The sequence below is a fragment of the Hemicordylus capensis genome, chromosome 1, assembly GCF_027244095.1.
Source record: "Hemicordylus capensis ecotype Gifberg chromosome 1, rHemCap1.1.pri, whole genome shotgun sequence".
Classification (NCBI taxonomy): Eukaryota; Metazoa; Chordata; class Lepidosauria; order Squamata; family Cordylidae; genus Hemicordylus; species Hemicordylus capensis.
In genome coordinates, this window is record NC_069657.1 from 168,270,026 (window position 1) to 168,282,460 (window position 12,435).

At 42.1% G+C, this 12,435-nt stretch overlaps 1 protein-coding gene across 22 annotated transcripts in view; it reads right to left on the reverse strand.

Annotated features, from left to right (window-relative positions):
• The window catches only part of NCKAP5 (NCK associated protein 5), a 930,794-nt gene that overhangs the window by 188,713 nt on the left and 729,646 nt on the right, over positions 1 to 12,435 (reverse strand). The window contains exon 1 of one of the 22 annotated variants that reach the window (XM_053253306.1): positions 5,629 to 5,751. The exons of 20 other annotated variants lie outside the window; for them this stretch is intronic. The gene's annotated coding sequence lies outside the window, so the exon portion shown is untranslated. Of the gene's footprint in view, positions 1 to 1,762; positions 1,842 to 5,628; positions 5,752 to 12,435 lie in introns of those variants that run through there. One more of the 22 variants, XM_053253316.1, reaches the window with a different exon arrangement.

Here is a 12,435-nt window from a genome sequence, read left to right on the forward strand (position 1 = left end):
CCACCCCATCTGCGGGCTCTGAACAATAAAAGGTAATTTCCAGGTGCCCTGGTGTTGTTTTTCAAGGATGAAAGGAGAGGCTTTCCCCCTCCCTTTTCCATCCTCTTATACAGTATGAATAGATTCAAATCGTTTTGATCCAAATCAGGCAGATTCTATCTGAAGTCGAATCATTCAAATCAAGCAGATTTGAGTTGAATTTCTTTGAATATGAATTGATTCACACATCCCTAACTGCAAGGTTTTACGCAGGAGTCTTTCCCAGGCCTACCTGGAGATCCTTGGGATTGGAGCAGAGACCTTCTGCATGCAAAGCAGATACTCTACCACTAAGCAATGGTTCCCCAGCCATAGTTTTCAGCCACATTGTGACTAATCCTTTTGCCAGATAGTTCCATTAGCCTTCTGCCAGATAGTTCTGATATAATTGATTTAGCTTGGATATACACTAGCAGCATTTTTTCAGCAGTTTTTAGCACACTTTATTTGTCCTTTACTGTCCTTTATTAATTTATGCTTTAAAGTCCTTTAATGTATTTATTTTTTTAAAATATATCTAATGCAAGAGGCTCCAAGGATACAAAATGCGTCTTAGCAATGGTGGTGGTGGGGGGAATCACTGGGAAACTGACTTCTTAGCATTTCTAATAATGTTTAAATTCTGGGATAGGAAATGGTAAACATGTAATTTTGCTATAGAAAGCTTTGCAATGTACATACAATATTTAAAAGATTAACTACAAACACATATTTAAGTAAGCCTCATCATTTCATAAAAAGCAGCTTCCAGGTCTTTATGCAGCATCAAGGCAAGCAGTTTCTGTTGCCTTCACACACACACCACACACACACACACTTACTTTTCTAGAACTACAGCAAAAAACAATTTCCAGTACAAGTTTTTTGCCTTTTCCTTTTAGCAGGGTATAATTTTTTCCCCAAGCCTAAAAGTTGTGAGTGTCTCCCAAGAAAGAAAACCCAAAAAACCAGAACTCCATTTTGCATTTAAATGCAAAACCCACATTAAGGGAAGCTTTCCAGTTTTGCAGGCAAATCCTCCAGGCAGGTTTACTGAGACTTAACTGACAACATCCAAGACAAAGAACAAGGAGATGATATTACAAACATTTGAATGCAAGATTAGGGAGTTACAACTACATCAGAAAATCCTTTTAACAAGGCAAATCCGCCACCAAATATTAAACAATGACTTGGAGAGCCTGCTTCAGCTTCCACAGACTTGTTATAGTCCGTATAATCAAGCCACTTCAAGATATGAACAAGCAGCGGATGAGAACTGAAAGTGCTTAGAAGGTTGCTTTACACAAATTCATAAATGTCCTAGGGTACAAATTGTGCAGTTTTAAGCAGATATTCAGTGCATAAACATAAATGACATAATCTCCCTCTATTCTTCAGACATTTTCCTATGCACACTATAAGCCTAAAATTATTCCTTTCGCCAATCCTCCCCCACAAGTTTTATGCATGTTTATAAACTGCTTTAAATAAAAGGCACAGAGAAAGACTAAAGTAATCCTCTCTTGTCTGCGGATTTCATTTTATAACTCTTTCATTATGTTTAAGAAATTGAGAGTGTTGGTTCTAATTTTTAATAACAGTAAATTGGGAGACTGCTATAAAAATTGCCATTTTACTTAAACCTGTTTCCACAGATAAAATCTGCATGTAATCTATGCAAAGTTATAAAGTTAGCAGCCTGTAACAACCAGGATAGGATTAGGCGTAGCACCACTCAAACCTGAAGGACGTGGTCTTTGGGTCAGAGCCACCAAGGTCAAGAAGCCAGGGCCAGAAACTGGAATTTTGAAGTGCAGCAGCAGCAGAAGGCATTGCTCTGCTGACCAAGCAAAGGCAGGAGGCAAGGTTTGCATTTCAGGCTTAGTCTATCCAGAGGCTTCATACTGCCAACAAACTGCACAGGGGCGTAGCAAGGTTGGAGTGGGCCCAGAGACAAGATTTTAAAATGCCCCCCCCTCCCCACTGAAGCTCAGCTCATGAAGTAAAGAAATCTTAAATGAGACTGAATAGTGGTAACAAAAATCATAGTAAACTTTGTGTGTGTGTGTGTGTGTGTTTGTGTACACACACACACATACATACACATAATCTCCTATGTGCCACAATAGAACATCATTCTAAATTACTTTTTGTAAATTGTGGATGATGCAAGTCATTTAATGGTACTAGAGAAAGACCTGCTGTTCTGGTAGTTCCAGGTCGTAACACTCACATCAATTTTGGAGGATGAATGCAAGTGAAGGAAGCCCGGGCGGGTGCGCGGTTGGGGGAGTCAGTCATGTCACTTGCCTCTGGGGGGCCCCCCAAGACAGTGGGCCCCCACACAACTGACTCCCCTTGCCCTATTATAGTTACGCCCCTGAAACTGCAGGTTTTTATTGACAAATCAACAAACTCACTGATGGGATTTACTCATATATAATTGCCAGCGCATACATGATTGCCACCATTCAGAAAATGTTATACATCTGCACGTCATGAGCCATTTCTGTGCTTTTGTGACACAATGCCATTTCCCCCACACAAACCTGTATCTGCCTTTGGCCATTTGAGGTTACCTCAAGAAAAACGACTGACTGATGTTGCACATAATCAGCCAACAACTGCCAAAGTGCACAATTAAGATTGGCTTTGTTCTCTATGGCAGCCATATAATTTGTACTGAGCCTCATTATTACGACTACTACTGATATTCTGCCCCTCAAGTACACTACTGCTTGGGGCAGCTAACAAAATTAATAACATAGATACAATGTAAAGTAATTACATTGATTAATAAACAAATTAAAAGACCAGGCTAAAACAACATTTAATTTAAAAAAAAAAGTTTCAAATGAAAAGTTATTAATAAAAAGCAAAAAATTTAGAACTAAGAAACTAAAAAACCTACCAGATATAAGCAGCAGATAAAACATTAAAAAACATTTTAAAAAGATTTTTTAAAATTGATTTTCTGTAAAATACTGAGGGAGGGAACATGACAGGGGCATGGAGGGAGCATGGCCCTTCTCTTTGGGGAGGACATTCCAAAGCCAAGGAGCAACAACTGAAAAGGCCCTGTCTCTAGTCTCCACCAACCAGATCTCAGTGGCAGGGCCATGAGCAGGACCTGAGATGCTGAGTGGAGGGCCCTGGAGGGTTCATATGAGTGAATGCGGTCAGACAAGTACCCTGGCCCCAAGTCATCTAGAGCTTTAAAGGTCAAGACCAGCTTTAAAGGTCAATACTTGAATCTAGCCTGGAGTGGACTGGTAAGTGGACTGGTGTAACACTCATGAAGCAACCTGCGCCCATGAGCATCCTTGCAGCAGTGTTCTAGACCAGCTACAGCTGGTCCAAAATGTTTAATCCAGAATGATGAGGATTAGTCCAGTATGATTAGGATTGGAGATTGAACCATTCATGGACAATGAGTTTTAAATTACCTGGGATTTTTCGGGGGGGGGGAGGGTTTCTTACTTTCATCATATTTTGTGACTCGGTGTCAACAGTGGTGGGCAATTGGCAACACAGCTCGATTCCTTCTCCCCACCCCTCCTCATCCCTCAAAAGAAAAAGCCCTTGGCAGCAACTCCAAGACCTTCACCCTCCTAATACTCAATAGCTTTCCTCCAAATGTCCATGCATTATTACAGGGACCAGGATAAAGCATAATCCATCCCTAATGTAGAGCCTACAGTCTCAGCTTCACTAGATCTGCTATTTGGGGGGACTCTCCTTATGCCCCTCATTTTGACCAGCCTCTCATTTTGAGAATTATGAAGGTTGGGATGTAAACTAAATGTTTTTATATTATTCTTCATGACATAATTCACACCCTAAAACATCAGGAAATTGGGGGAGTTTCTATTACTCCTTATTCTAGGAATGTCTGGTGTCTTCCCCAAATGCTTCTTTGAACACGGAATAGTAGCATCTTCTTACAGACAGACATCTGTCTGTAATGTTGGGGTAAAACAAGAATTTACGGCTTTTCACTGAAGATGGTTTCCCCCTGCCACACCCTTAATAGCATCTTCCATCTGGATTCAAAACTCTTATTAAGCATAATTATTGACTTAGTGCGATCATGTGTTGCATACAAAGAACAGTACCCACTTCCTAGAAATTACTCTTCTATTGATGCAAAGATAACTATAATAAAATGTCCCTCACCCAAGTCTGGGCTGTGAAGCAAGCACCTCCTATGAAAAGGAAGCAGCATGAAGTCAGAAAGTATATCACAGGATTCTACACATTATGGCATCTTATCTTTTTATATTACTCACATGGCTTCACAGCCCTCACCTTTATATTTCAGGGCAGTCAGAATCATTTCAAAATACTATTTTATACCTCAAACTTTTGTGACAAGGAAGAACTACATCATTAATCTTTTATGACCTGTCTCACACAAAATATTTGCACTTTAACACCATAAGGCATGTCTATCTTTTCTAATTCTAATGTGCCAAGCAATGTAACCACAAGGCTTCTGAAGTAATGCCATATTAATGTTTTAATGCCAACAGCAAAATCTGTCCCTCGCCATTTCTTTGATTATATACAAGTCATTGTGCAGATATAGATGTACATCTAGTGTCAAGATGCCCAGAAATATATCACTCAGAGTACAATATAGCTTTGGCCTTTGTTTAGTTGTCTTTGTGTATCTTATAGTTTTAAACTTTTCACATCTACTTCTTGACTCCGTCACTAGAACCAAAAATCATCTAAAGGAATTAGGCAGGCCTCAATGCGATCCTGTTATTGACATTTATGTTGATCGATGTTGGCTCTTACAGAATTGGAATCTGCAGATCAATTCCCTTATTAGATTCTTTCTCACTGCTGCCATGATCATTTTATCACACAAGCTGTTGCTATCAAATGCTGCTTTATCACTTTATAATGGGAGAAGTGAAAGGCTTCCTCTGCACCAAAAAAGAAATAAAAATGGGCACAGATCTAAAAGGCATTTCTCCAAACCCTGAAATTATATATTATAATTTCCAAACTAACAATTATATATTGTAGGTGTGTGTATGTTTGTGCGTAATTACAATTTAAAATCATATTTACTTAAATAGAATGGTGACTTTTTGTGACATAACTGAGGAGGGCTGTTAAAAATCGACATGTCCAACTGATCTAAAGGATGTCATGATAATCATGGACTGAATACTGTAGGTTTCGACAGTCAGCCAGATTTCCACAGAGCAGTAAGGATATGAGATGGAGGGTAGCAAAGGCAGAGAAGAAAGCCATGGAAACGACATCAATATGTTTGAGTGCACTAAAAACTGCCAAAAGCAGGAACTTTGGGACATGAAAACACACACAACACAAGGCATTTTCAACACAGTCCTACTTCTGCAACATCACACAAATATACAAATGTATATAAAGTGCACACATATACACAGAGGTATGTCTTATACCCATCCGCTTCGGGCAGTATACCTAGGGCTATCCTGTTTTATTGTCACAGCAACTGTAAGAGATGGGTTCGGCTGAGGCACAGGAACTAGCCCAATACTACCCAATCAGTATGGTGGATAAGTGGGAATCCAGTCTGAGTTCAATACTCTAGTCCCTACATCCTACCTCTTTTAAATATGTTGGGCTCTGCAAATCTTAGATCACCTTCTTCCCCATGTTCCACCAGTTCTAAAGATCTGTAGAGTGCACCCTTGAGAACAGAAAATCTGTAGGCTATATCCAGTGCCGTCCCTTGTGGGGTGTGGAGCGAAGGGGCCTGCCCCCTGCATCTGACATCAGCAGTGTTTGATGTCTGATGCAGCTGGGGGCGTGGCCTTGTGCTGAAACAGGGCCTCACTCCCCATTTCAGAGCAAATGTTGGTCAGCGCTGCAAGCTAAGTGCTGGCCGGGAGCTGCTCTCCAGGCCTTAAGGCAGGGAAAGCAGCTCCCAGCCACACTGTGAATGCAGTGCTGCCAGTATTTGCTCTGAAATGGAGCACATGGCCCCGTTTCAGAGCAAAGCCGTGCCCCCCGCATCAGGCGGAAGGCTTGCTTCCCCCCTCCCCCAGGCAAGCACACATGGTGGTAGCGGGGCCTCCGAACGCGGGGGCCGGGGCTATCACCCTAGTCACCCCACCCTAAGATCGGGCCTGGCCATATCTATTTAACATATCTTTATACTGCCCCAAAACTTGCGTCTCTGGGCAGTTTATCTATCTATATCTCTCTATCTATTATAGCATGAATTATTATTAGTATCCTTAATCAAGGAACCTGACACCAGATTTCCTGAGCCCATCTTTGAATCCCGTTAGGAGTGGACCCAGACTCTAGGCCCCAACTCTAGGTTCCTACCTGGTTCCCACTGCAATTTCCAACATGAGACTTTCCCAGCAGTTATTTATTCCCAAAGACAGTTCCAGAAGTAGTCCGTCCCCTACTCATGCCCCCATTTCTGTTTCAGAAACCTAATATGTGAGGCACAATTCACCCACCCATAAATGCACTTTGCCCCTTCTGTGCCTCCCGCAATTGTTTTTCTGGTGCCACCACTGTTTATTCCTAATTTATCAAGCAGCAGAAAGTACAATTGAGTACACCATAGGGCTGCCTAGTGTCACAGATGCTGCTGCAAGTACATGGAGCAATGCCTGTACTGTGAGATTAATGAGAAATATTCCCATGATATTGAAGGCTATTGCATCCTGTGCATGAGCACAGCAGTGTGTGTACTGACACTGAAAAAAAATGGCAATGTAACTCTTATGGGAACTATTGGTGTACATATTCAGAACAGCGTCTATAGATGCTGCTACACATAACACAAGCCACCTAATGGCACAGCGGGGAAGTAATTTGCCTGGGGAGCAATAGGTTGCTGGTTCGAATCCCTGCTGGTATGTTTCCCTATATCGGGCTGCAGCAATATAGGAAGGTGCTGAAAGGCATCTCATATTGTGCAGGAGATGGCAATGGTCAACCCCTACTGTATTCTACCAAAGACAACCACATGGCTCTGTGGTTGCCAGGAGTCAACACTGATTCAACGGCACAACTTTCACCTTACACATAATGCAACCTCAGTACAAATGCTTCCTGCCACCTAGATAAGTCAGAAAAAAAAGGGGACAATGGAAAAAGCTGAAATAGGGGCTGATCCAAACCTGATTCATATTGTCAAAACCTGGAAGATGCTTGGTAAAATAATCCAGGTTACTCAAATGATTTCCAGAATAGAAAGGTGGGGTAGTCTAATTTTGGTGATTACCCCACAGCTATGAAATGTCTCCCCCCCCCCCCCCCCCGCCGGCCGGCCAAGATTCATCAAAGCCTGTCTGGAACATTGTCTGGAAAAGCTAGCAGAAGATAACAATATACCTAAATATGTGTATTTAAACAATGTTATGTTAATAGTTATGTTACATGGATATGTTTAAGCAGGCATTGTATTAAATAATACCTAAGCAGGTACAGTATAAGGTAACTGTATTTGTATTTCAGTGGGTTTTTAAAAATATATTATATTTAAAGGTTGTATCAACATTGACTGAAAAACTGTTGCCCTAAGGATGGGATGGAGCACCAGCAATTCAAATCCATAAATAATAAACAGGCATACACCTTCATATGCACACACATACAGTGAGAATCCAGTTGCAGCTATTATGTCTTGCATAAAGAAGATATTTCGTACACACTGAAGATTTACTTTTGCAACAGTGGTGTACGGGCTCCTGTTGAGAGAGAAGTTCATCACATTAATTTAAACCTCCAATAAAATAAATTAGTTTTTTATTGCCAGGTTGAACTATGTGGCTATGATTGTAATGTATTACTACAATCCAGGTCTTAACAGCATTTTAGCCCTGTGGTGGTCAAACAGAAACAATTTCAAGCCTTCTAAAGGCTATTAAAACATGTGCAGATGTCTGGAAAATTAATACTATTATCTGACTTTAACCTCTTGCCTGTAGGAGAGTCAAGGCTAGAAGAAGATGGATCAATATGGTACAATGGAAGAAAGTAACAGAGCACTTCTAGCAAGTTCAGTAGCAATAAACCAGTATTCCAAGAACATGCCATACTCTGTATTTTAAAGAGATTCCGTCTTGCTCCCCCACCCACAAAAAAAAAGTGTGTACTTTTTATTTGAAATCATTCATTTACCTCATTACTAGTTTCAAAGCCAGCATAACTTTCTAATATATATGCCTTCTCCAGAGCTGTACAAAATGTAATGATTCCAGCACTAGTAAAATTGTTTTTTTACAATATTCAGTTTTTGTAATGTTTCTGTGGAAAATCTGAACAAGGAAGTACTTTAGTGAAAACATGTTTAAAAATAATTCATTTTGGAAAGCTTAAAATCTCCTTTCCTTCATGAACTTCCAAAATATGGAAAAAGCAATTTCTGAAACTGAATGGGGAGCCTTACAATTTGCAGAAATGAAGCTTTAAAAAAATAGTGAAGATAAAATGTATGTTGTGTTTTGTGCTCACTTGCACACATAATATCTAAAGGCTTTTGCAGATGGAACCAAGCCAGTAATGGCTGAACAGGCCACAAAAGAACCCACAAACAGCTGGATGAGTCAGTATGACACTATCAAGACTGGATAATGACAAGAGGAGAGAAATGAACACAGATGAGAGAAGAAGGAGAGGCAGACAGAGGTAACGGAAGTTGAATATGTATTCACTGCGTTACACAAACTGCTATAGGGGTGTTGAAGGCAGAAGACTAAAGCTGAAGTTTTCAAATAAAAGCCTTTCCCCCCTCAAAAAGCCTTTTGAGGAGGAAAGAGAGAGGTGGCACCATGTAGGCTTTCTGGGAGAAAGTCTGAATCATATGAATGACCAAACAACTGTGGGCTTGCAACATCACATGAATATTCCTCACACAGGGGCGTAGTCACCACTGGGCAATCGGGTTCAAAGACGTTGGATGCGTGGCGGCTGGTTTAACTCCCGAGGGGGCCGCGCAGCCCCGTTTGGGAGTTAAATGGCCAGGGCTGCATTTGCAGCATGGCCAGGAGAGGCTCTCCCTGCCATTAAGACTGCACAGCCCTGTTCAGGAGCTAGACCACACCCCCTGCATCTGATGTCAGACACAGGCATGGCTAACCCCCGCGTCTGAAGTCAGATGTAGGGGGCGGGGCAAGTGGGGCCTCCGTGGCAGCTGGGCACGGGCCGCCTGGCTCCGCTACTGTCCTCACAGAACCCAGGGTGAGACGCTGGTGTGTGGATGTCAGGTCCTAGCCAAATATCAAGACAGGCCACAGTTCTGGAGCAGGCAGATAAGGAGCAAAAGAGACAGTGGCACAAGACAGTGGTCAAAGACAAGCTGGTGGCCTACCAGATCAGGCAGGTGAGGAAAGGCAAGGGAGTCTGCATGACTATTCAAGGGGATAGGATGCTTGGACTGGGAAGACAAGCTGGGGAGAGTTCTATAAATAGATCTAGCAGTGTTTCTCCTACTCCCTGGAACACCTGGTTCTTTTTGGATGAACTGGCAGCAGTATCCCTTCCTACCATTTTTGAAGGAGCTATAGAACAGCAAAGCATGGGGCAAGCCAGCTTGTCTCTATGGTGCAGCAGACTAGATGCTGGAGACTCCAGTTTCATATCTCCCTGGTGTCTTACTGTGGATAGTTACACGTGATCTATCCATCCCCTGTGGTCCTGCTCTTCATACATTACGGATGCATCATGATGTCTAGCCACAGGGGATTGACACAAGGAGAACATACAACTTGATTCAGTCTAGTCAGAGCATGTACACTTTGGATTCTTATGGTTCAGTGTAATCTAAATTTAATTGATATATTAAAGGGACAGGATGAAATGTTGCAAAATTTCATCTTAAATTTCCTACCAAAACATCCAGATTTAGTAGCTACAGGACTACAAAATGCATGTTTGGGGGGAAAAAATAGCTCCACAAATATAAAATATATGTTTGAAAATAACAGAGACAGCTTTTATTTCAATGATATGGGCTTTCACTGAAAATATGGCTAAATATCTGCTGTATATAAGATGCTAAATGTCTGCTAGGACCACAGCATCAGGTGTTGCCAAATCACCTCTGCCCCTAAGACACAGGCTGTTAACTGCTCCAAGCCTACTGCCTTGTGCCTACTGTATGACACAGCAGCTGTAGTTGTCAGAGCAACCAAAGACAATGTGGCCAATCACTGAGGAGCAGGCCAGTAGCCAGCCTAAAAGGTTTTGGAGGGCCACCAAAAACAAGTAGGAAGCTCAGTTTATCTGGCTCCATCAGTCCTAACTGCAAGCAACATTCAGTTACTTAAAGATTATTTGTAAAAAAAAAAAAAAAAGATGTCAGAGAAAATTTAGGGGGCTAGACCTGCCCTAGGCACCCTGCCCCCAGGTACGGGTCTGCTGAAGAGAGGAAGAAGTAACTTAGTGTTGCTCTATTGCCAAGACAGGACAGGACAGGGGAGTAATGCCAGGCTCTGAAGACCCAGATGGCTTGTGGAACTCCCCTGTGAGACAAGAAGCACGTGAAGCCTATCCTGGCCTACTTAAAGCCAGCACAGATGCTTGCTGTACAGAGGAATGAAGAAAGGAAATGTCTGGAGCCAAGCCAGAACATACGGCTTGGTCTTGCGAGAGTGGATGATGTGGTAGTCATAAGCCCTTCCCAGTCAGCTCTGAGGTATTAGAGAGAAGAAATAGGAAAAAAGAAGTTGGACAAGCCCAACTCTATGCAGAGGTTCATAAGAAGCAATTGAGCCCCAGGGCATATGACGTCTATGAGCAAGTCAGAGATACCAGGGATACGGCTTTGGCTATAAGACAACACCTCCAAAGACTCACAGTGGAGCAGGCTGTCAACAGTGATATAAAAGTGAGGCTATAAAACCACCACATATTAGGTATGGTGGTAATTCTGGTGCAACTAATTCTTATTGAGCAAGCAGTGTGCAGGCTTTACATATACAGAAAATGTTTTGCAGGCAGAATGGAAGAGCAGTAACTGCTCTGGAATATGTTGAAATGATACATAGAACAGAAGGCGATATTCAGATGATTTCAGTGGCTTCCATTAATAAGGGGTGACATTAACGCTCAGTTGTATACATTTCCTTACTTCTCTGTATGACCACCTCAGGGTTACATCTTACATCTAGTAAGCTCCTCAGGTGGTCATACAGAGTAGAAAGGAAATGTGTACAACTGAGTCCCAACTAGGGGTACATGAACCGTTCAGTGCCAAAATAGTTTGCCTCAAACTGGGCTGGTATGGTGGCTTGACTGCAGACTGAACTGGGGATGGTTTGGTCTGCAATTGAACAAAAAAAGGCCAGTTTGAGTGGACCAGTTCAGTGCTGAATGGTTCGGCGCTGATTGGTTTAGTCCCTGGGGGAGGCAAAAGAGGTAGTTAAAGGGTCTTCTTACCCACCTGGCTTGGCTACTGGTGCTGCCACTCGCCCCCTCATTGCAGCCCATAGTCCAAGCATGTGCAATCCTGTCTCCTTTAGCAAGCAGCTCATGCAGCGGCAGCTCAGTTCCAGCAACAGTGCCAGGTGGGTAAGAAGACCCTTTAACTACCTCTCCCCCCCCACCTCCAGCCGTCCCTCATTGCTTCACAGGAGCCAGAACCGCCATCCATTTACTTGTAAAGAGGAATCCTCACCGGATTCCTCTTTACAAATATTAGCCACCCAAACCAACAAACGGTTTGGTCAAATGGACTGGACTAGTTGGTCGGTTTGACCAAACTGGTTTGGCAGCATGTGGATCAGCTCAAATTTGATTTGAATTCAAGCCAAAACACGAGTTTTGGTTCATGCACATCCCTGGTCCCAATACCATTTATAAAAATGAACTTTGGGAAGGGACAATTAAGAACAAGGAGGGAGAGTATAAAAGTTGTTTGGGACTAATTTAAAGCAGAAAAACAATAGGTGGGAAATGGTTAAGCAACTCCTCCCTTTTTGCTGTGTTTCCACCCTAAATTTCACCAATCCTATAAAGTTTTGAGGAAAATGCTTCAGTTGTATAGGTTATATCAAATGAGTCAGTTATACATGACTGCATCCACTTTTGGTCACCTAATCCCAAACTGTAGTTCTCTCCCCTCCCCACCTTGTTTTCCCCCTCCCAAGACAAACTTTTCAGATTAATTAGACACTTAGTTTTTTGGAGTCTGGAAGAAAAAAATAAAGTATGCAAATTGTGGATGAGGCTCAATAGGAAATGGGCTATAATTCCCATGCAACAGGAATTGTTATGTCCACAGCTGTCAGTACATTCATATCTGTACATGGAGGCTAAGAATGAAGTTTTCATCAAGGGATTGGTATACAAGTGGAATCTGTGACAAAAATCTCATACTTTATAGTGGTGAGGAAGGAACAAATTATATCATTGATGGGCAGTGGGAAGGTGAAATGTAAGATTGTG